At 41.6% G+C, this 20,389-nt stretch overlaps 1 protein-coding gene and 1 long non-coding RNA gene across 3 annotated transcripts in view; one reads left to right on the top strand and one right to left on the bottom strand.

The window, feature by feature from the left end:
* MINPP1 (multiple inositol-polyphosphate phosphatase 1) overlaps positions 1-20,389 on the top strand; it is a 98,705-nt gene that overhangs the window by 71,218 nt on the left and 7,098 nt on the right. The window lies entirely within an intron of this gene.
* LOC138985800 (uncharacterized) lies at positions 780-18,879 on the bottom strand. The gene is made up of 3 exons (XR_011462767.1): positions 18,761-18,879; positions 17,910-18,026; positions 780-1,586 (listed from the first exon to the last, which is right to left on the bottom strand). It is a non-coding gene; the product is annotated as an uncharacterized lncRNA (long non-coding RNA).

The following is a 20,389-nucleotide window of genomic DNA, read 5'->3' as shown; positions in this document are numbered from 1 at the left end:
GATCACTCATAAAGTACAAAGCACTTCCTGAAGAACAGCTAGTGGGCAGGAATGCTAGCAGAGGAGCAGACTTTCCTCTCAGTTTCTGGTGCTTCTGTAAAAGTGTTCACAGCAGTGTTTCAGCAACAGACGGTGGTGGCCAGCACATTGCTCGGGCGTTTTCTTTAGACCAATAACAACCTGGCAACTGTATTTTCCAAGCCTGGCTAGACAGATCATTCTATTTTGCTTTGTCACTTCCAAGGCAGTTTTCTGCTCCTTCACAGACTCGGGGCTGTGTAGCAGACTACCTTTATAGAGTGCTCTGGATAATGAGGTCAGGCGAACATTTGAAGAGACAGATCACAGACTACAGGGATACCACTGTCTTTTTCCAGGGCAAGCAGAGAAAAGAAGTCGGACGCTGGCCCAGACAGCGTCTGCGGTACCCGCTGAATCAGTAAAGCTTGCCAATGCCTGGCTAGCAGTCAGGGACATGAGTGAAGAAAGAACTGTAATGTTATTATTCTCCAAGAATGTATTTTTGGTACACAGTATATAAGGTGTGACCCTCTTCTGTGGAGCAACACAGAATGGAAATTTGCTTAATACCAAATTACCACCATATGATGAAGAATTGAAATGACTTGAAATGATAATTTCAGAGAACTTTCCAATAGAGACTTTCAGATTAGTTTTTATTTTAATCATATATAAAAATTCCTTTGGTATTCTGAATATAAACTAAAATTTGATATGTCAGTACCTCTTGCTGATTTTCTTACATCCATTTCCCTGGGTTTTTGTTGTTTTTTTTTTTTTTTCCTGTCATCTGACAAGATGCCAAAGCAGTGATCTATAATTTTGTTGATTGTGCCCCACATCAATAAAAACTTTGTGCATTAATATCCAACATATGGGAGGGGGGATTAGGGGAGGGTGGGATGGAATTGGGAGAGTAGCACTGGCATACATACACCACCATGTGTGAAATAGCTAGCTAGTGGGAAGCTGCTCTATAGCTCAGGGAGCTCAGCTTGCTGCTCTCTGGTGACCTAGAGGGGTGGGATGGGGGCTCAAGAGGGACGGTGGGTATATGTATACACATAGCTGATTCAGTTTGTTGTACAGCAGAAAAGAATACAACATCATAAAGCAATGGTACTCCAATAAAAAAATCCAATATGTGTATATTTACAATTTAGAAATTTTATGTTATACTCCTGCACTACTATTTTATGTACTCTATGAAATAGGCCAGAATTAAAATTTAAAGGGTAAGATAAAGATTAAACTGTTTTAAAGGTATTTTTAAATTACATTTTGCTTAGTATAGGCCTTCCCTTGTGGTACAGTGGATAGGAATCCGCCTGCCAATGCAGGGAACACAGTTTCAGCCCCTGGTCTGGAAAGACCCCACGTGCCATGGAGAAGCTCAGCGCCTGCAGCACGACCACTGAGCTCACATGCTGCAGCTGCTGAGGCCTGTGGGCGAGAGCCTGTGCTGCACAGCCAGAGAAGCCGCTGCGATGAGGAGTCCACGCACTGTCCGAAGAGTAAACCCCACTCGCCACAGCTAGAGGAAGCCCTTGCAAAGCAACAACGACCTGGTGCAGTCAAAAAACAAAATAAAAATAAATAATTTTAAAACTTTAGTAACGGTCAAAAAAACCAAACTGTTTTTGCTAGAAAGCAGTATGATTAAATATACTTCTTTCTTTAAAAAAAAAAAAAAAAGCAGTTTGTCACTCTGTGATACTGCAGTTCAAAGTTTTGGATTAGTCCAGTTTATTATTAATACAGTATTTGTATTTTTTAAATCTTAAAAAAATTGAGATATAATTCACATATCATAAAATTCACCCTTTTAATGAATACAATTCAGTGATTTATAGCACACTCAGCAAGTCATGGAATTATCACCACTATCTAATTTTAGAATATTTTCATCAACTCAAAAAGAAACCCCATTCCCTTCTGGCCTGACCCCTGGCAACCACTAATCTATTCTCTGTCTTCATGGATTTGGCTATTATGGACATTTCACATATGTGGATTCTTACAATATGTGGCTTCTAGTGTCTGATTCTTTCACTTAGCACAATGTTTTCAAGATTCATCCATGCTGTAGCATGTATCAGTACTTCATTCTGTTTGATGACTGTATATAATATTGCAGTGTATAAATAAACCACATTATCTTTATTTGCTGATGCACATTTGTGTTGTTTCTACTCCTGGCTATTATGAATAATGCTGCTATGAACATTCATGTACAAGCTTCTGTGTAGACTTCAAAAAAAATTTTTTTTTCTGGATATTTACTTAGGTGTAGAATTGCTGGGTCATGTACTAACTTAATGTTTAATGATTTGAGGAAATGCCAGATGGTTTTCCAAAGTGGATGCACCATTTTACAAATCCCACCAGCAATGTATTGAGGGTTCCAATTTCTCTATACCTTCACCAATACTTGTTACTGTTCATCTTTTTGTTAAAGCTGTCTTAATGAATGTGAGTGGCTTTGATTTACATTTCCCTAATCACTAACGATGCTAAGCATCTTTTCATGTGCATATTGGTAGTTTGTATATCTTTGGAGAAATGTCAGTTCAAAGTCTTTGTTCATTTTTAAGTTGAGTTATTTATCTTTTAATTGTTGAGTAATAAGTTCTTTATATATTCTGGACACTAGACCCTTCTTGAATATATGATTTACAGTTGTTTTTAAGCTTATGGGTTACTTTTCTCTTTTCTTAATAGTGGCCTTTGAAGAACACAAGGTTTTGTTTTGATGAAGTCAATTACCTTTTATATTTCTTTGGTTGCATGTGCTTTTGGTGTCATATCTAAAAAGCCAGTGTTTCATCCAAGGACCCAAAGCTTTATACTTATGTTTTTCTCTAAGCTTTTATAGTTTTAGCCATTATATCTAGGTCTTCAAACCAGTGAGTTCATTTTTATAGATGGTGTGTGGTAGGGGTTCAACTTTATCTTCTGAATGTGGATAGCTAGTTGTCCCAGTAAATTTATTGAAAACACTAATTCTTTCCTTCACTGAATTGTTGTGGTAAGCTTGTCAAAAATCAGCTGACTGTAAATGTACTTTTTTTTTTTTAATGTGTCTAAAATTTTTTTAATTTTATTTAATTTTTAAACTTTACATAATTGTATTAGTTTTGCCAAATATCAAAATGAATCCACCACATGTATACATGTGTTCCCCATCCTGAACCCTCCTCCCTCCTCCCTCCCCAAACCATCCCTCTGGGTCGTCCCAGTGCACTAGCCCCAAGCGTCCAGTATCGTGCATCGAACCTGGACTGGCATCTCGTTTCATACATGATATTTTACATGTTTCAATGCCATTCTCCCAAATCTTCCCACCCTCTCCCTCTCCTACAGAGTCCATAAGACTGTTCTATACATCACTGTCTCTTTTGCTGTCTCGTTCACAGGGTTATTGTTACCATCTTTCTAAATTCCATATATATGCGTTAGTATACTGTATTGGTGTTTTTCCTTCTGGCTTACTTCACTCTGTATAATAGGCTCCAGTTTCATCCACCTCATTAGAACTGATTCAAATGTATTCTTTTTAATGGCTGAGTAATACTCCATTGTGTATATGTACCACAGCTTTGATAAATCCAAGCACATATGGATACCTTATCTTTGACAAAGGAGGCAAGACTATACAATGAATTAAAGACAATCTCTTTAACAAGTGGTGCTTGGAAATCTGGTCAACCACTTGTAAAAGAATGAAACTAGAACACTTTCTAACACCATACACAAAAATAAACTCAAAATGGATTAAATATCTAAACGTAAGACCAGAAACTATAAAACTCCTAGAGGAGAACATAGGCAAAACACTCTCCGACATACATCACAGCAGGATCCTCTATGACCCACCTCCCAGAATACTGGAAATAAAAGCAAAAATAAACAAATGGGACCTAATTAACCTTAAAAGCTTCTGCACATCAAAGGAAACTATTAGCAAGGTGAAAAGACAGCCTTCACAATGGGAGAAAATAATAGCAAATGAAGCAACTGACAAACAACTAATCTCAAAAATATACAAGCAACTCCTACAGCTCAACTCCAGAAAAATAAATGACCCAATCAAAAAATGGGCCAAAGAACTAAATTGACATTTCTCCAAAGAAGACATACAGATGGCTAACAAACACATGTAAATGTACTTTTTTAACTCTCAATTCTATTCCATTGGTTTATATGTCTCAATACCTTGTTCTTAATGTATATATCTGATGAAATAATAACTCACAAAGATTCTTAGATCAGTTGGGGGGGTGAAAATGCACCATTGGCTCCTTTTACTCATAATTTTTTAATTACATAATTAAAGATTATCCAAATGTTTAACCGACTACCTAGTGTGAATTTCCATCTTTCTGATGTCTATGAGTTGTTCTTGCAAACAAATAGGTACAAACTGCATTTCCCCCATTTTTAACACATATATACAAAACTCTTCATTTAGAAGATTTTAAAAATAGGTTAGCAAATTCTTCTTTCATATTTTTAAAAGCAGCAACTATGAGAGTTTTTAATACCTTGCCCGGAGAACTCACTGAAAGTTCTTATGATTATTGATTAGAAGTAAAGGATATAGATTAAAATCAGTCAAAGAGACACACTGGGCAGAGTCTGAGGGGTCCCCAGTGCAGAGCACCCATTGGCCTCTCCTTTGGAGCCAGGATACTTTACCCTCTTGGCATCGACGTGTGACAGTGTACATGGAGTAATGTCAACCAGACAGGTTCATCTGAGTCTCCATGTGCAGAGATTTTTAAAAATTCTAATTTTTGAAAAAGCTTCAGGTATACAATGTATTGATTAAGAAGTATTCAGGGACTTGCCTGGCGGTCCAGCAGTTAAGACTCTGCACTTCTACTGCAGGAGGCATGGGTTTGATCTCTGATGGGGGAACTAAGATCCTGCATGATGCACAGTGTGGCCAAAAAAAAAGTATTCAGAGTTTTTTGGGGACTCCGTTATGTAGATGTAATTGACTGATAGGTTGCCCCTATAGTTGAAACCAGTCTCCTGGTCAACTTATACCATGTGACTCAAAACCCCAACTCTCCAGTTTCTGTGAAACAATAGGAGTAAAGCTTAAGAGTTAATTCTTGGAATTTTCTCATTTCTGGAAACCTCTTTTCAACCAACTGAATCTGACCCAAGTTTCCCTGGCCCAGGTCCCACTCTCCCCAGTGGGTAAAAAAGTCTCTTGAATTCTTAACTACTCTCGGTTTGAGGGCAGACTTTCTTTTGTAGGCGTGATCAATTAGGAAACCAGGTCTCTGTAAAAACTGCCTTCTCCATGCAATTCTTTCAGCTTTCCAGCAAACCTAAAATACCACTTTCTCCTGTGGCCCTTTCTTCTGACTCTCAATTTGAATAATTCCCTCTTCTCTGTATGCTTCATAAAAACCTTGGTGCTAGGTCAGAGTGCTTATCGAATTCTGTTTGCCTTTGTTGTTGTTTATTTGGTCTTCACTAGACTGTGAGTTCCTTGTTTGTTTATTGTAGATACAAAGGACAGGCAGGAATTTTAAAAAGGAATATAGTACAAAGTTTATCTGGATCAAGTCACTAGTATTTCTGTAAGAAGGTGGACTCCAAGATAACACAGAGGAATTATCTTTAAATATGTGTCACAATTTAAAGAAATATTTTTGCTGTTGTACACCTGCAACTAACATGATATTATAAATCTACTGTGCTTCAGATTTTAAAAAGGAGGGAAAGAAAAGGGCACCTCAAAAAAAAAAATCAAGAAATAAAAATAAAAAGAGCAGAGATTCCATAGTGACCTCTTCCTGGGGTTAATGATTGCCTTATCTTCTGTTCTCCTTGGAAGTGTTTTTCCAGTTAATGTTTCATCATCTGTGTTGCTATAATACTTGATTCCTCAAAAGTATGTAAACAATAAACATCTATATGAAAAAATAAGTTTTTAAAAATAAATAAATATTTTGGAAGAGGCAGCAAGCAGATTGTCCAAGTTCTTGAGGCCAACTCATAATTTCTTCGATCTATGTCTTTAAAAACATATATCTTTGCAGCAAGAAAAGATTGTGTACACTCACTTGAATTTGCTTTCCATTCTGTAAAAGGAGAGAATAAGTTCTATTGTTTGTTAAAATATTTTCTTTACAATAATTTCTTGTATTTTAAGGGCAATTTTTAAAGTTTTTGTTTAGGAATTTAGGAGATATGGATCAAATAGTCAATGTCTGACTACACGCTCAGTTTGCGCAAATGTATCATTATTACTAATAAATTTGATGTGTAAATTTTCACAAATACAATGGCATAGTTTTTCACTTGTATGCAGTACTCTCCAAAGGGAGATAAGTACACAGGCCACAGTATGGATGAAAAACACCACCCAAGGAGAACATTTGTAGTGTAAATGCCTGATACTAAAGTTTTTGATTGTAATGTAAGTGCCTGACATTAAGCTTTTGGTTGCAGGAGCATCCATTTCAAAGACATTCATCTCATATAAACATTTTGCCAGCTGTATGATGAAGTTATTATAGAAAAAACTAGGTAAGGAACCAAGCTGAGTACCATCTCAACATCCATGAATTCCTGACTTTAGAAAACCCTGGATGACCTAGGTAATTGACCACGTTGGTTTCAGAGGGAGAGCAGTGAGCAGTTCTGAAGAGAGATCTTAGTTCTTTGCCCAGGAATTAATGCTGTGTAACCTGGATGAAAACTAGGAATCTTAGCCACCAAACCAGCAGGAGCTAGAGGCTAGAGGCAAGTGGCTCTGGTTCTTGTCTCTGAAAGCAAGGAAGTTTCAAGGAGGTAGAAACTGAGAAAAGAAGAACAACGTTTATTGTTAGATACACAGTACAATGAAGGGGAAATCACACAGGCAAACAGGTTGTTTACTTAAGATAGAAGCAGGACAGAAATACACACCAGAGAGAAAGGGTATGGGAATCCTCTCTAAAGAGGAGGAGTGCAGTAAGTCAGAAGGTAGACAGAGACACGCACCCAGAGAGGAGTGCGGCGTCCTGAATGAGGAGTGCAGTAAAGAAGTGATGTAAATGACTTTTATAGGATCATCCTCCCGGATCTTTGATTACCTTTGGCCAATTACCTTGTTTCTTTCTTCACATCTGACTGGCCCATGGACCCTCCCAAAGATGTGTGAGCAACTTTTTGCTAAGATGGATCTCACCGCAGTGGCCTATGGGTGCATGTCCACATTATTATGGTGTGGTGCCCCCTCCCTTTTGGACCCCCAAGAAGCCTTCCTGAGCATGTGCAGACAGGGAAATCTTCCTTGACCTCAGGAGTGGGCACCTTATCTCTTTGTTTTAGCAGAGCTCAGCTTTTGCCACTAGCTTTGTCCTTGGAGCGTCTGGGTTAGAACAAAGCGTGAACTTTACTCCACTTGGCAAACACCAGGTGTCCAGCCCAGAGGCCCACTATCTCCTACCTCAACTTGAGTGGCCTGCTTCTTTCTCCTTTCCCACACTGTGTGTGTGTGTGTGTGTGTGTGTGTGTGTGTGAGTTGCTCAATCGTGTCTGACTCTTTGTGGCCCCATGGACTGTAGCCCTCCTGGCTCTGTTCAGTATCAAGAATACTGGAGTGGGTTGCCATTCCCATACCTTATTCTTACTCTTCTGCCTTAACTTTGCCAAAAAGAGTGAACCCATGAAACCTTCTGTACCCCACCTTTGCATGCTAATAAACAGAACCCCAGGCCCGTGCTCCCTCCCTCTCTCACTACCCAAGACCTTGTGTCACCCTCTAGCATGTCATGTACCCTCCAGGACCTGTGAGTAATAAATCTCATTCGTCAAAATTCCCTGATGGCTCTGCTGAGATGTGGGCTGCAGTCATAATAAAAATCCAAAGAAAATTAGTCGCAACATTGGCCCTGGTGGTGGGGGTGGGGAAAATGTCTGCCAGTTTAGAGACTGAGTTTAACTATGTGGGTGATCAGTCAATCAATCAGTCATGTCTACATAATGGAGCCCCAGTGAAAACCCTGAACACTGAGGCTCAGATGAGCTTCTCTGGTTGGCATCACTCCATGCTCATTGTCACACATCAACACAGGACTGTAAATCCAACAAGCAGCAAAAGATACAAAATTAGGTGCTAGTCAGGGATGATTCAGGCCCCTCTTCCAGACCTGGAGCCAGGCCACAAGCCCCTGGGAGGACCCCCATAAGTGCAAGTTTCAGAGCTCCTAGGGGCATCAGGGTGACACCACAGGCATAGGGCAGAGGCCAGAGAACTCTGCAGAGAAGAAAGCAGATACGTGGCCCAGTGAGTGTCCAGGTCCCAGACTGGAAAGGTGTCCAGTCCCTTTCCAAAGGGACTTGGAAAATGTCAAGGAAGGCGCTTCAAAGGGTAAAAGCCTGAAGAGGCAGGGCTGGGGTGGAGGCCCCTCTTAAGGCAGTTACCACGACCGAGAAAATGTTTCTCTCAGAAATGCTTGCCTTTTGCACTAGTTACGTTCTAATAGCGCCAGTCCCCACCTCCCCCTTGGAATTTCTGTGACCATATGCTAATTAAATTGGAAAGCTGAGTACAGCAAAAATAGAGATTTTTAAAGACCATGCTATAAAATCCTCCTCTTCTCTAATTCTCTGAGTTGTTAACCTCTAGACAGCTCTCAAACTTTCAGCTGTACTAGGGCCTTTCACAGCTGCAAATCCTCTTTCTCGAATCTTTAATGCCCTAAACAGATCAAATTTCCTTTGAAGATACTCCTCCTTGCCTGTGTTATTAATATTTCCATTTCCGGGAAGTGTTTTACATCTGCGTTGCAAAAGAGCAGTCATGCCTCCGTCTCACTTACCATGGCAGGATAAATGTTCCTTTCCCAACAAGCTGTTTGGACGCCTTCCAACCCCCAAGGCTCTGTGCATTAGTCCCTATGGAAATCCTTTCCCTTTCCAGACGAATTGTTGTCTCCAGTACAAAATGGGTCTTGTGCTTGCCCTAACGCATACTGCCTTCCCCCATACTCTCTAGCAGTCCAATTCTTCTAGCAAGGAGGTGGAATAAACCATTTCTGTCCTGCACACCCATCTTCCCCTACACCCCTGCTGGATGAATGTCTTCTCTGTTTCCCTATTTTCATGCCTTTGACCATGTTTTTTCCTGCACCTGAATTCCATCTCCATCACTCTCCTTCCCTCATGTCACCTCAGAGAAAGAGGAACACCAGTTTCATCACAAGGCCAAGTTAAAATACCGTCTTTCCAAAAGCACGAGTGTGGCCATTTGCCTTTCAGAAGGGTCTAAGAAAAACAGCACAAAGTTTCTCCTGTTGTCAGGATTTCCAGCTTTAACTAGTACACAGGCTCCAGGCCGGCAGATAGAAGTGGAAAGGGACACAGCATTTTACCCAGCTACAAGCTGAACTCAGTGGCAGGCTATTGAAAAAAAATTAAATAAAAAGCAAATTGCATGGAAGGATGTGGGAGAAGGCAGAAAAAATAAATAAAACACTGCCTGCAAAGAGAAACATGTTTTTAAAATTTCTACAGGTAGGACCGTCAGGACAGCATATCAACTTTCACGGGCCCTACACATTTTGGGCCTACAGGCCTCCACCTAAACAATGCCTTTTCATGGGCATGAAAACTGTAAGAAAAATAATTAAACATTTTCTTCAATCCCAACTTCATTTTTTTCTTTTGATTATAAAAGATATTGAAACAATTTGGCGAGCCTCTAAAGTATGGTGGGTGTCTAGAAATTATGCATAATAGATAGTCAGCCCTTAGACAATATCTTATAATGTAGCATAAAAGTCATGGTTCGTTATAGTGGTTAAGAGTGGTAATCCTAGAGCCAGGCTCTCTGGGTTTGTATTCTGTTTCTGCTCTTCTCTACCTGTGTGACCTCAGGGGAGTTATTTAGTATCTGTCTTTGTGACTCAGTTTCCTCATCTGTGGAATAGGGATAATACTATTGTATAGTTTATTGGGTTATGGTTAAGGTTAAATGGACTAACATGAGCTAAGACCAAAGACTATATGTGTTAGCTGTTGTCATGATTAATTATTGTCAATGTTAGTGCTTAATCAACATATGGCTTCCCTGGTGGCTCAGTGGTAAAGAATTTACCAGCAATCCAGGAGACTGCCTGCAATGCAGGAGATGCGGGTTCGATCCCTGGGGTCAGGAAGATCCCCTGGAGACTCCAGTATTCTTGCCTGGAGAATCCTATGGACAGAGGAGCCTAATGGGCTACAGTCCACAGGGTCGCAAGAGTAGGACATGAAATATAATCAAGATATATTAAATGAAACGAATACTCTTCTTATGCCAAGATATTATTTTGAGCAGCATCAAGCCACCTTAAAAGAAGGGTTTTAAATCTGGACATAGTTATTTCTATTTTTGAGAAAGAGGAAGAGAAAACAAAACCTTCTGGGAAATGAAACAAATCCTTGATAATATATGACTACGTCTTGTTCTTCGCGTTATTGAAATCCCAAACTGTTTTCAGCTGGAAGCGTTTAAGAGGCCATCTAGCTAGTGCTTGAAACAGTGAAAAGAATCTTCTTCTATAACAGGCTCCTTGATCAATTTCTGGAACGTGGAGTTGAATCTTTCACCAAGCATCTCACTTCACTATGAATTAGATCAAGTCTGAGAATGTTCTTCCTCCCATGCTAACTAAAATATTGCCTCCTTGCAACTTTCATCCATTGACCTTCCTCTTTGAAGCTACATAGAACAGGTCATTCTTTTTCAGACAGCAAGCTCCCAAGTATCTTTAGATGGAACTCAAGTCTTCTTTTGTCTTTTTTTGCAGTTCAGGGTAGTATCCATTCTTTTCATCAATTCTCTAGGGCCCATGTTACCAAACTGATCTTTCTCCCCAAAGCATAATCTAATGTCATTTTTAATTCTTGGCTCCCCATCATGAACATAGTACTATAGCTCTACTCTTCAGGAACCCTGAAGCTGTGACCTTCTTTGTTGTGAATGCTAGAAATATAGGCTACGATCACTTGAGATGTTTTGGTGGTCTCATTGTACTGTTGGTTTATATTAAAGTAGTGAGCAACTAAACTCTCTAGGTTCCTTTTACATAAAAAAAAAAAAATGATCAAACCAGGTTTTCTCCATTTTTTACTTTCACGGATCATTTTATAAACCCCATTGGAGAGCTTTGCCTTATTATGACTACTTCACATCTCACTATTTTTAACTCAGTTTCTTAGCCTTAGAAAATAGGGTCAATTTTCTTGTAGCAATCACATTAGTTTTCCCACCCATCCTTTCACCATATAAAAACTTGGTAAGCATATTTTCTGGGATCTCATCTAAATCACTCACATATATCTTTTTTTTTTTTTTTTTCGGCTGTACCATAAGGCAGGCATGTGGGATCTTAGTTCAAACCCATGCATCCTGCATTACAAGTACAGAGTCTTAACCGCTGGGCCTCCAGGGAAGTCCTTTTTCACATGCATTTTGTTTAGTGCAGAGTCAGACCACTAATCTAAGAGATTGCCTCTGGGTTGACATATTTTGGGGATATAGTTCCCCAAACAGTTTAACCCTGGACAATTCCACAGACAGAGGAGCCTGGTGGGCTACCCAGTCCATGGGGTCGAAAAGAGTGGGACATGATTGAGCGACTAACACTTTCACTTTTCACTTTCAAACAGTTTAAAATGTCCTGATTATCATCATTTAGCTCGAATGTTTTGATCTCAGCTGCAATATAAAGAGGGATGATTCAATGAATATTTAGCTCATCTAGGCCAGCAGTTTGCCTCAACATCAGAATCATCTTTCAGAATCTCCTTCTTTAAAATATAGATTCCCAGGCCCCACCACTCTGATTCTGAGTCTGTAGGTCCTAAGTGAGTCCTGAGAATTAGTACTTGAAAAAAAAAAACAAAACAAAAAACAATCATTTCTGTTGTGGCTAGAACCACAATGTGGGGGAACCAAATGCTCTTGTTAATCCTAGTGTGGCTTGCAGATCAGCCGCAGTACCTAGAAGCTGGTTGGAAAAACCTTAGACCTATTGAATCAAAATCTACAAGATCCCCAAGTGATTCTTAGGCACATTAAAGTTTGAGGAGTGCTACGTAGGTCATTCCCATAAGTTAGCTCTCTAATTACTTGAGAAGAAGGAGAAGGACAGGAGGAAGGGGAAGGGAAAGAAGTGCTGCCTCCTCCATTTATTTTACGTTTGGACTTGGACAAATTATTTTACCTCCCTCTACTTTTGTCTGTCAAATGAGCATGGCAGTCATTCCTGTCTCACAAGGATGCTGTAAAGATTAAATGAGTTAATGTGAAACACTGAGAACAGTCCCTGCACACGGTAAGTTCTCAGTGTATCTATTTTGGGTTAAACTGGGTCCCCCTCCCCACCCCTGCAAAATATATATATATGTATATATTGAAGTCCTGACCCTTGGAAATAGAGTCTTTGCAGATGCAATCAACCTTAAGATAAAGTTGTTAGGGTGAATCTTTCTGGTGGCTCAGATGGTAAAGAATCTGCCTGCAATTCAGGAGACCCGGGTTCAACCCCTGGGTTGGAAAGATCTGGAGAAGGAGATGGCAACCCACTCCAGTATTCTTGCCTAGAGGATTCCATGGACGGAGGAGCCTGGCAGGCGCCAGCTTCTATGGGGTCACGAAGAATCAGACATGACTGAGAAACTAACATTAACTAATTCAATATAATAGGTATCTATTGGAAAAGACCCTGATGCTGGAAAAGATTGAAGGCAGGAGGAGAAGGGGACAACAGAGGATGAGATGGTTGGATGGCATCACCAACTTGATGAACGTGAGTTTGAGCAAGCTCTGAGAGTTGGTGATGAACAGGGAAGCCTGGCATGCTGCAGTCCATGGAGTCGCAAAGAATTAGACACGACTGAGCGACTGAAGTGATAAGAACAGGAAAATGCCATGTAAAGACATAGGGAGAATGACGTGACCACAGAGGCCAAAATTGGAGTGATGCAGCCTCAAGCCAAGGAACACCAAGAATTGACAGCCGCCACCAGAAGCTGGAAAGAGAGAAGGGTTCCCTCTAGGCTCAGAGGGAAACTGGTCTTGTCACCGCTTTGATTTCAGAATTCCATTGTGCAGAACTGAGACAACACTGTGAGACCCAGTTTGTGGGACTTTGTTACAACAGCTTTAGGAAACAATTACAGTATCTTAGGTGTAGTAATTATGATTGTTACTATGATTTTTTGTTATATATTTTTAAACTTTTTATTTTGTATTGGGATATAGCTGATTAACAAACAATGTTGATACAGTTTAAAGTGAAGTGCTGGCACTGGGCTGAGCACCAGGGAGACTGTGGTGAACAGTCTCCGCAGAGACTGTTACCTCTGAGATAATCTAGAGAGAAATAATCTACTTCTGCCATTAGGCAGATTATAGCCCAGAGCTGTTCCAGGAGTATAGTGATAAGCAGCATGATACCCTTCTTGGGCTTTGGAGGATGACCACAGTGGGAGAACAGGGGGAAGGCACTGAGCAGTCTTGAGGGTCCAGAAGGACTTTCAGGGAAGGTGTGATCTCCTCTGGGGGAAAGCTAAGGTCAGGTAGGCAAGAAGCTATTCCAGGTGGAGGGACCGTGTTTGAAGACATCTCTGAAATCACATCGCCATTTCTTTTAGCCTTTGGTCTTATACATCACCTGGAGATGAGAAAATGAGTTCTTTTTACATGGCCAAGTATCCTTAGTTTTTCTTCTCCACCTGGAGCATAAGTTCCCCTCTATAGTGCAAGTGCCTTTCACACTTCATTTGAACACTTTGTTGGAAAGGGGACTGTAAAATGGTGCTTGAGTGATTGAGTTATCCCCCTTTGGCCCTCCCTCTTTCTCTCTCCTGTTCCAGCATCATGCTGACATGGTCCTTCTGTCCACTTAATATTATATGTTCATGCAACCTGCATTATAGTCTCCCCAATACTTTTCTGATAAGGGATATTGGCTTGGGGGATTTGTCCTTAATTAAGCATTACATCTTGCCCCTTCTAAGTTTCTGTTGTGCATATTCTTTTAGAAATGTTCCCTTATCCGAAAGCTACCTATGTGGCCACACTTTTTTTCTTTAGACCTATCGAGAAAATTGCTTTTATTCTCGTTGAATTCATTTGCAGCTTTATTTTTAGTATTTTCATTTTTTAGAACCTTGCATGCCTGTCGAACAGATTCTCTCTGGGGGCTTCTAGCCCATAGATTCGTATCTGTCTTCTCTATGAACTTTTAAAGTTTTTTTTCCCTGAAGTTGGAGACATGTCTGTTCATGCATTCAGTTAACATTACTGACCATCCAAACTGTGTGACAGGCACACAGAGCCCTGAACAGAACGATCCACAGCCTTGCAGAATTTACAGTCCAGTGAAGATTTGTATCCGATTGAGTCACACGTTCCCCGGGTGAGGCGGGGGGCGGGGCGCGAGTTGTTTGTTTGCTTTGCAACATTATGAACCCCAAGGTGACGGAGAGTCTCTGTCAGGATCCTAACAGCCGAGAAATACAGTAATGAAGAGGTGTCCTTGAGGATGGGCTGTGAAGGGACTGTTTACAAGGCTGTGAGCAGGGTTTAGAAAGGATAAGGACTAGCGACAACAGGGTGCCAGTTCCCACTCCCGGGTCAAGGTTAGGGACGGAGCTGCAGCTGAAGGTCAGCGCCAGCCAGATGGAACAGTACACCCAGTACTTACCTGCCGCTTGGCGGGGAGGCGCAAAGGCAGCAACTTCGTGTGAAAACTTGGCCAGGACATGGTGCTCAGGTTTTGGTAAAACAGCAGTCTTTTTTTTTCTTGACTTTTTATTTTATATTGGAGTATAGGCAGATCATGAACTCCTTATTGCCAAATTCAGATTTAAATTGAAAAGTAGGGAAAACCACTAGACCATTCAGGTATGACCTAAATCAAATCCCTTGTGATTATACAGTGGAAGTGAGAAATAGATTTAAGGGCCTAGATCTGATAGATGGAGTGCCTGATGAACTATGGACTGAGGTTCATGACATTGTACAGGAGACAGGGATCAAGACCATCCCCATGGAAAAGAAATGCAAAAAAAGCAAAATGGCTGTCTGGGGAGGCCTTACAAACAGCTGTGGAAAGAAGAAAAGCGAAAAGCAAAGGAGAAAAGGAAAGATATAAGTATCTGAATGCAGAGTTCCAAAGAATAGCAAGAAGAGATAAAAAAGCCTTCCTCAGCGATCAATGCAAAGAAATAGAGGAAAACAACAGAATGGGAAAGACTAGAGATCTCTTCAAGAAAATTAGATGGGCTTGATAAATGACAGAAATGGTATGGACCTAACAGAAGCAGAAGATATTAAGAAGAGATGGCAAGAATACACAGAAGAACTGTACAAAAAAGATCTTCACGACCCAGATAATCACGATGGTGTGATCACTCACCTAGAGCCAGACATCCTGGAATGTGAAGTCAAGTGGGCCTTAAAAAGCATCACTACGAACAAAGCTAGTGGAGGTGATGGAATTCCAGTTGAACTATTTCAAATCCTGAAAGATGATGTTGTGAAAGTGCTGCACTCAATATGCCAGCAAATTTGGAAAACCCAGCAGTGGCCGCAGGACTGGAAAAGGTCAGTTTTCATTCCAACCCCAAAGAAAGGCAATGCCAAAGAATGCTCAAACTGCCACACAATTGCACTCATCTCACACGCTAGTAAAGTAATGCTCAAAATTCTCCAAGCCAGGCTTCAGCAATATGTAAACCGTGAACTTCCTGATGTTCAAGCTGGTTTTAGAAAAGGCAGAGGAACCAGAGGTCAAATTGCCAACATCTGCTGGATCATGGAAAAAGCAAGAGAGTTCCAGAAAAACATCTATTTCTGCTTTATTGACTATGCCAAAGCCTTTGACTGTGTGGATCACAATAAAGTGTGGAAAATTCTGAAAGAGAGGGGAATACCAGACGACCTGATCTGCCTCTTGAGAAATTTGTATGCAGGTCAGGAAGCAACAGTTAGAACTGGACATGGAACAACAGACTGGTTCCAAACAGGAAAAGGAGTACGTCAAGGCTGTATATTGTCACCCTGCTTATTTAACTTCTATGCAGAGTACATCATGAGAAACGCTGGACTGGAAGAAGCACAAGCTGGAATCAAGATTGCCGGGAGAAATATCAATAACCTCAGATATGCAGATGACACCACCCTTATGGCAGAAAGTGAAGAGGAACTCAAAAGCCTCTTGATGAAGGTGAAAGTGGAGAGTGAAAAAGTGGGCTTAAAGCTCAACATTCAGAAAACGAAGATCATGGCATCCGGTCCCATCACTTCATGGGAAATAGATGGGGAAACAGTGGAAACAGTGTCAGACTTTATTTTTTGGGGCTCCAAAATCACTGCAGATGGTGACTGCAGCCATGAAATTAAAAGATGCTTACTCCTTGGAAGGAACGTTATGACCAACCTAGATAGCATATTCAAAAGCAGAGACATTACTTTGCCAACAACGGTTCGTCTAGTCAAGGCTATGGTTTTTCCTGTGGTCATGTATGGATGTGAGAGTCATACTGTGAAGAAGGCTGAGCGCCAAAGAATTGATGCTTTTGAACTGTGGTGTTGGAGAGGACACTTGAGAGTCCCTTGGACTCTAAGGAGATCCAACCAGTCCATTGTGAAGGAGATCAGCCCTGGGATTTCTTTGGAAGGAATGATGCTGAAGTTGAAACTCCAGTACTTTGGCCACCTCATGCGAAGAGTTGACTCATTGGAAAAGACTCTGATGCTGGGAGGGATTGGGGGCAAGAGGAGAAGGGGATGACAGAGGATGAGATGGCTGGATGGCATCACTGACTCAATGGATGTGAGTCTGGGTGAACTCCGGGAGTTGGTGATGGACAGGGAGGCCTGGCGTGCTGCCAGGGGGTCGCAGAGAGTTGGACACGACTGAGCTACTGAACTGAACTGAACTGATAGGCTGCTAACAGTGTTGTGGTGGTTTCAGGTGGACAGCAAAGGGACTCAGCCATGTAAACACATGTATCCATTTTCCCACCAAACGCCCCTCCCATAGAGGCTGCCACATAACATTGAGCAGAGTTTCCTGTGCTGTACAGTAGATCCTTATTGGTTATCCATTTCAAGCAGTGTGTACATGTCCATCATAAACTCCTTGACTATCTCTTCCCCCCATTCTTCCTCCTGTCAACCGTTAAGATCATTCTCTGAGTCTATGAGTCTGTTTCTGGCTAAAACACCAGTCTTGATGCTGCTATGAAGGTATTGCTTTGTTTAGATGTAATTAAAATTTAAATCTGTAGACTCTGAGTAAAGCAGATAACTCTCCATAATGTAGGTGGACCTCATCTGAGCCGCTGAAGGCTTTGAGAGGGAAAAAGACTGAGATGCCTGAAGGAAGAAGGATTCTGCCTCCAGACTGCCCTCAGACTCAAGATTGTAACAGGTCTTCTCTAGGTCTCCTGCCTGCTGGCCTGCCCTGTAGACTTTGTACTTGCTGGCCCCCACAATTATGTGAGGCTCTCTCTCTCCATATATATATATATATATATGCATATATTTACACACATACACATAAACAGGACTTCCTAGGTGGCTCAGTGGGAAAGAATCTGCCTGGCAATACAGGAGACACGGCTTCAATTTCTGGGTCAGGAAGATCCCCTGGAGAAGGAAATGGCAACCCACTCCAGTATTCTTGCCTGGGAAATCCCATGGAGGTCACATAAGAGTCAGACATGACTTGGCGATGAAATAACATACATATATACATATATAAACATACATATATGCATACATGTATACATATATGGAACTATACACACATATTAATATATGTAATTACGTATTTGCACGCATGGTTCTCTCTGGAGAACCTGAATAACACGGTACCTACCTGCTCCTGCTCCCTTTGGTTTCCCACCGGTGCTGGTCAATCACAGCAAGTGAGCCTGTGGATGCTGTCCGCCGAGGTTAACCTCCTGGGGCACAGAGTAGGGAGGACAGGGTGGTTCTGGAGGGGCAAATCAAGGTGTCAGGATAGCTACTTCCCCACAGAAAGGTTTTCAAAGTATAGATCTGGCCGTGCAGATGATGGCTTAAGTACCTTTCATTGAGTGGAGCAAGGCTGAGGCTCCTGGCCCACGTGACTGGCTGCATCTCTTGCGACCTCAGCCTTTCCTTTCTCACCAGCCTTGCCTCCTGCCCCTTCACCACCTTCTGCTTTATGTTTCCATGGCAATTCCCTGAAGCACTAATAATTCCCTTGCCTGAGCAGGTTTTTCATGCTGCTCTGCCTCTCTGTACACACCACTCTTATCTGCCCGGGCTGCCCTTTGCCCCCATCCACTAGCAACGTCTTGCTTATCCTACCAAATCTAGCTTGCTTGTCACATGCCTTGTGAAATCTGTGAAGTCTGTCGTGTTTGCTTGGTCCCAGAATTCCCTGGGCTTTCCTCTCTGTCACCTCTGTGGGATACACAGGGTTCCCTGATCACCCAGAGCTCAGTTATCTGTAGAGTGATCTGCCTTCACCTGCACGGCTTGGTGCCATAAACACGGTGACGGCTGTGAGCCCTCTCCACACGCAGCCTCCAGCCCGCAGCATAGAAACAGCAGAGGCGGTGAGCGCAAGTGCCCTGAGAAGAGGTTCTTGGGCTTCTCATTGAGATGTGGATGTGCCCCTCTTTCTGGAACAGTTTCAAATGATAACTCTGGCTTTTAAAAACCCACCCGTTCTGAATATACCTGCATTTCTGCACATCTTCCATTTTGAGGCAGCCTAGGAAATGTCCTGCAGATTTCTTCGCTGGCAAGTATCTGATGTCAACCTCACTCATACCAGCTACCCACAGTGTGTAATGAAACACACTGAGCTGCATTCTTTGGCTGCTTCTGGCAGCATGAAGTGCATAAAAAGCAATTCAACAGTTGGACAAGGCTCTCTTGGTTCATCTCGACCTGAGGTCTCAGCGCCGAGTCAAACTGTTCTAAAGCCCTTTTCAAAATGGTTTCGTCAGTTGGATGCTAGAGATTCATTTCATGGAGTTCTGTTAAGGGAAGGATTGCACTTGACACAGAGATATTTCTGTGTGTTGGGAGAGTGTGAAGGGAAAACATAACATATTTATTTAGTTCAAATTTTTTTAAATACAAGCCTTATTCATGTTTCCTTGAAATAAAGAATAATGTCCAATTTCAAATCAGTTTCCAGAATCACTCTAAGTATAACATGGAATTTCCCACTGCCAGTAAATGTTGAAAGGCTGTATTTCAAGCTGAAGTTCATTACAACCACCACCCCACACACCAAGAATGAACTCTCTTTGATTACTTAGGAAGACTGGATTAAGAACAGAAGGGCTAAGATAATGACATAATGAAGAAGAATAACTTAATACAATCCTGCTAGATTAGTAAACTTCGTACCATTTCACATGTTTAATATTAATACTATTCCACAAACATTTAATTATGTGCATATACTGGGCACAAAGCTGGTTGATGTGTTACAGGGCAGAGGGACACATGGCCCCTCACAGGCAAGTGTAACTTAAACAGAAGGAAGGAGAGATTTGTGGGGAGAAGCTTGGAAAGCTTTGCAGAGGGAGTGACATTTGGGCATTGAAAAATGGTAGTGTTTCAACAAGTAGAGATAGGGGAGAATGTCGTTCTAGAAAATAGGAGCAACGTGAACCAAGGCATATGGTGAGTCACGCATGGGGACCCCTCAGTGAAAGTTGGCCATGTCTACAGCATCAAGTGCATTGGGACAGGTTACTAGGGAAAACTAAGGCTTGAAATACAGCTTTGTAATCACATCTTAAGGGATTTGAATGCCTCTATAAAGAGACAGGAGAAGGCAGTGGCAACCCCACTCCAGTGTTCCTGCCTGGAGAATCCCAGGGACAGAGGAGCCTGTTGGGCTGCCGTCTGTGGGGTCGCACAGGGTCAGACACGACTGAAGGGACTTAGCAATAGCAGCAGCAGCAGCAGCGTAAAGAGACAATAGGGAGCCATGAAAAAGTTTGGGCAAGGACATGGCATGGTTTGATTTGTGCTTGAGGTCAGTGACTCTGGGGATAGGCAGTGTAATGGATGCATTTAAAGAAGGTTAAGTTGTGGGGTTCTCTCCTAGCCTAGTGGCTAGGATTCTGGGCTTTCACTGCCAGGACCCAGGTTCAATCCTTGGTTGGGGAACTGAGATGCTGCAAGCCTCACAGTGAGGCCAAAAAAAATAGGATAAGTTGAAGAGCTCTCTTCATGTTTACAATGATTCTCTTTAATACCTTAATGCTTAGACGTTATAGCATGTTATACATTAACAGGTACAAGTGGTGTATCCACGTCCCTCTTTCTCTCTCCAAAGGCAGGAAT

This window comes from Bos mutus, chromosome 26 (assembly GCF_027580195.1).
Source record: "Bos mutus isolate GX-2022 chromosome 26, NWIPB_WYAK_1.1, whole genome shotgun sequence".
NCBI classification, from domain to species: domain Eukaryota; kingdom Metazoa; phylum Chordata; class Mammalia; order Artiodactyla; family Bovidae; genus Bos; species Bos mutus.
This window is presented reverse-complemented; position numbering and strand designations above follow the sequence as displayed.